This window comes from Cicer arietinum, chromosome 5 (assembly GCF_000331145.2).
Source record: "Cicer arietinum cultivar CDC Frontier isolate Library 1 chromosome 5, Cicar.CDCFrontier_v2.0, whole genome shotgun sequence".
Lineage (NCBI taxonomy): Eukaryota > Viridiplantae > Streptophyta > Magnoliopsida > Fabales > Fabaceae > Cicer > Cicer arietinum.
In genome coordinates, this window is record NC_021164.2 from 26,712,423 (window position 1) to 26,717,186 (window position 4,764).

A 4,764-nucleotide genomic window follows, 5' to 3' on the forward strand; every position below is an offset into this window, starting at 1 on the left:
CCTGATCTTGATGAACTTTGAAATCCAACTCATCTAAACTTTATTTAATAAATAAATAAATAAATGCCATCAAATCTCTTCTAATTTGAAAGTCGTCTAAAAGATTATAGTGTCAAGAAGTACAACATATCTCAAGTTTATTGTTATCCATGATAATTTTCATCCCATTATCTCTCAAGACTTGGAGATATTCATGGATTTTTTTTTAAATAGATATGCTAGCAAAACAAATCGCAAAGATGACAAGAAGATAGCAAATATTAGCTTGCAAAATCACTAGTACTAGTGAAAAGTCTTTTACGGAAATAATTTCTAAGAAAAAAAATTATATGTGAAAGACACTGTAGTATATAATTTCTGGAGCAAAAAACTTATATAATTTGAAAAAAAAAATTTAACACTTTTTTTTCTTCGTAAGTTAGATTTATGTCCCCCAATTATTTATTTTTTCAATAAATTTTTAGCATAGCAAAAAAAAAAAAAAAAGACAGAAAGACAAATTCCTGTGATTCTTCACTCATTTACACTACTGACTACTACTAGTATATGAATGAACACCAAAAATCTCCTGAGAAATTCCTGTAAGTAATAATAACAAAATCAAGGTTCTTGGTGCAATGTCACCAAGCAATAAAATCAAGTTTACAAATAAACACCTATATCTTGTAAATCACATTATTGCTAACAAAAAAAAACCTCATCCCCTAAATCAACTTTTACATAAAGTAACTATGAAATCCACCACACAAAGTAAATGTTTTTTCAAGAGTCTTAGATGGCTAAAATGATGCACTCTGTAGTTTATAATACCACCCACCAATCATTCCATACTTCATTTTGTATGCTTTAAAAGTTAGAGCTTATTGGAATTTATTCCGTTGTACAAGCATATATCTCCATTAACCATTTTACATATGCACTTTATTATAACAATGGAATGCACACTGCAGCATTTTCTCTAGTACCTTTGAAGCTGATTTAACAAAAAAGAAAGAAATCAAAGTTAGCAACTGTAAGAGATTTAGAAGATATCACATAGTTTCATGATTGTATTTGATGATAATATATAACATTAAATGATCTGTTAGAAATAGTTCTATTTTTCTATTTCAAATTATGTATGTTCCTACGTTGTCAACAGTGCCGCTCTAGGGTTCGGCATGACGTCATCTCCCTACGAGCTGCGGCCGCAAATGACGGTCATCCTGCTATCCGCTATAGCAATTTGGAATCACTCTAATTAGAAGTGACGATGAGGCATGATTTTGGTTAATTTTCCGACTTGATTTTGTCATTTTAATGGGATGTCATGTTGAATACTATGTTATTATGATTACATTTAGAACTTATTTTGATGGAAAATGATAAAGTTGATTATAATGAATAAGTGTGATTGTCCCTTTAATTTTGTATATTTTTCTATTTTTAGTATTTATGTATGTTGTTGGAATTTATGCTTACTTTGTATATTGTTTTTTAGTCTTCACAATAGCAGCCATCCCGCTATAGCATTTTTCGGGTTCGACGCTATCTGGAATTAACAACATAGGTATGTTCTCAAAAAAGGGCAGCTTGGTGCACAAGGTTTCCAGCACATAGGGTAGATGTATGCAATCTTATCCCCGCAAGTGGAGAGAATGTTTTCAAGATTTCAAGCCATGACCAGTCACAAGGCAACACCTTGCCGCTGCGCAAAGTCTCTCCAACAGAATTATAATATGTTTTATCAGGACATATAAAATTTATAAACCTTAGATGTTTGTCTTGTCTTTCACAATAACATTAATACAGCTAAGAGTGTTATTTTTTCTTCCCTCTAATGAAACTATAAATTTGACAGAATCTTAGATTATAATAATATTACAGCCTGGACGAAAAACCAATTGATAGGCGAAACCCAACTTTATTTTGCAGGAAAAAGAAAACAACTTGAGTGAACAAGCACTAATAATCACATTTTCTCAAGTTAATAGACGACAAGTCAACACTCAATGACTAAAAACCAGAGTTTCAGTGAAAGGTCTGCGAGAATTTGATTCACCAGAATATCTCGAATTAACAGGTGAATCTTCTACCAGGGGTGAGAAATTGATTTTCAGGGCCCGGAAAATAGCTCTTGATACCATCATATAAGTATAGTTCGAAGAGAAAATTGAGCGACATAGAAACTGAATTATGATTCATTGATAGAAAATGGACTATTATAGTATGGTTACACACTTACACTAACTACGATTTAACTATCTGTAATTAACTTCAAAAGTGCGGATTATATTCGAGTGACTTGGGTTTTCTTACTTAAGCATAAAACAGAAGTCCACAATTTTCCCAAATTTCATCTCGCTGGTGTGAAATGGTGAATAACAATATTTGTCGGGCAATTCCAAGGACTATTTCAAATTTCAATCATGTTCTTGCTTCCTTCTGTTAAAAAAACTAGGGCAATATTTACGAGTCTTCATATGTCAACACCACAGCACAATGGGACAAGAAGTGAAAAATAGACACCTTCTAAACCAAAGTTAAGTTGTTTGAGAAAAATATAGCAAAAAACTTCAGAGAGGAAGCTGTTCTAACAGCAACACATCTTATCATTAGATTACCCTCTTGGGATTGAAAAGCTCCACGAAAATCTTAAACCTTTTTGGGGGTGTTTTGATATTGTGGTACATTCAATGATGATTTCTTAAGATATAGTTGGATATTTTTAGTGAAGTATTGTCTTGGACTCAAGTGGTTATTGAGCTTCAATAAGAGGCAAATCGTTCAAAAGAACCCAAGTTCAAACCCTAGCTAGAAATTGGAATGATCTTTGGTCAGATTTTACTTACCTCCCACTTAAATTCCGGATTTCTAGAGCCCATTTCCCCTAGGAACCGGAAAGATAAGATAAAAAATCAATTAGGAGAAACAAATCATACTTTGTAAGTGACAATGCCAGAAAATAGCTGTCCTCACACACCATGACAGAACAGCATAACATAATGAAACACGGGGTACTGATAGGCAGTGGCATAACTTGGGAATAAGGATTCTTCCATAAAAATTTATTTCAATTTTCAATTGTTTTTCACTGATCTACTTTTTATCATTTTTCAATCCATTAATCAATGCAAGAAACAAAACATTACACTCAGACAAAATGGCAACAAATAAACATTAGCGACTGAAAGAAAGAAAGGACGTTCAGTTTTAAGGCAGATGAGATTTGTTTTTGTTACGGTTGAACCAGGAGAATCAAATAATGCTTACACAAACAATCTCACTAAATTGAGAACATTATAAGTGTATATATGCATAGACAATAGAAATTCAATGAAACAAGAATTAATGATTTTGTTAATAGACATCAGCCTCTAAACTAATTAACTAATAAATCTAAGATCAAGGCCAACCAAACTAATATTTAAGAAAATTTTGGTGCTAGTGCTTATGGTTTGCTAAAAAAGCACCTACCATAGAAACAACAGGAGGAGCATTGACTTGTAATATAAATATAAATTTTCACATTAAAGCATGCCATTTTTATGCAGGTATCCTGCAGAGATAATGTAGACAACTAGGGTCGAGAGAGACACTGGGCTTAAAGATAATTTATAGTAAAAAAATAAAAGACCATTTGGAGGAAGAAGATAGCAAATATAATGTGTTTTTCTTTTATATAGACAGCTCCAAAAAGTATTTATTGGATGACAGTATTCTAAGTTCGGAAATGAAATAATTCAAGTCTTCTCCTTTAAATGACACCAACCTCTTAATGCATTAAAACAACACATTATTGACCTCAAAATAAAACATTTATGGGTTGTCAAGAATTGCATGGTCAACAAGTGACCAGCCATAAGCAATTGTTGTTGAAGTTTCATTTATTATCGGTGATTGCAAATGCATCTTTGTATTTGGTTTCATTGTTGTTGAAAGACTTCATAACTTCTTTTTTACTTTCATCTTATCATAAATTAAGTTTGTGGCTGGTTTTCTTTCACCATCGCCAACGGTGAGGCAAAGTAATTGAACAAGAGAAGCCAACCATGACTTTCAGAATAAAATCGCATGGTTGCAAAATGAAAGCATGAGGAAAACATGTGCCTCTTCCCTCCCCTTAGTTTCCCTAGACAACTTGTTCATTAGAAGCAAACATCCTTCTAAAATTTGTTTTAGCTTTATGAAGCATTTTTAATGATGGAAAAGATGAAGCAAATCTAGTACCTTGGATTTGTTGAGATATTTCACAAATAATAGGAATTTTGTGAGAAGAATATCTATAGATGAACCAACAAGGTTTACCTCGCCTTTTAATCATGGTAATTGTTGAAAATATATTTATATTTATTACATATCATGTAAATAGGGATAATATCTCCCATATTTATTTTTGTATTTATTGCCTTGAGCCTATATAAAACAGACTCCGTTGTGTAGTTCAGACACACGGTTTCACCATATGTCTCTCTCATTTTCTCTTATTCAACATGGTATCTAGAGCCTATTAAGAGAGACAACCCTATACCGTGATTACCCCGGGACCCACTGTCCTTCGGTGAGATTTTTTTTTCGGTAAACCGTGTCTCAATTCCGGTTTACCCTTCTTTGTCGCTTTTTCGTTCATTTTTTTCTCCACTGTTCACTGTTCATCGCGCGACACTGTTCATCGCGCGGTACTGTTCATCGCGCGGTACTGTTCATCGAGAAAAAAAAAAAAAAAAAAAAAAAGCGACAAAGAAGGGTAAACCGGAATTGAGACACGGTTTACCGAAAAAAAAA

General features: G+C 32.9%; 1 protein-coding gene across 2 annotated transcripts in view; it reads right to left on the reverse strand.

The window, feature by feature from the left end:
* Positions 1-566: 566 nt before the first annotated feature.
* LOC101501349 (putative RING-type E3 ubiquitin transferase C3H69) overlaps positions 567-4,764 on the reverse strand; it is a 15,941-nt gene continuing 11,743 nt past the window's right edge. The window contains exons 7-8 of one of the 2 annotated variants that reach the window (XR_001144676.3): positions 2,832-2,869; positions 567-973 (exon numbers count right to left, since the gene is read on the reverse strand). The gene's annotated coding sequence lies outside the window, so the exon portion shown is untranslated. The remainder of the gene's footprint in view (positions 974-2,831; positions 2,870-4,764) is intronic. The other variant, XM_004513232.4, reaches the window with a different exon arrangement.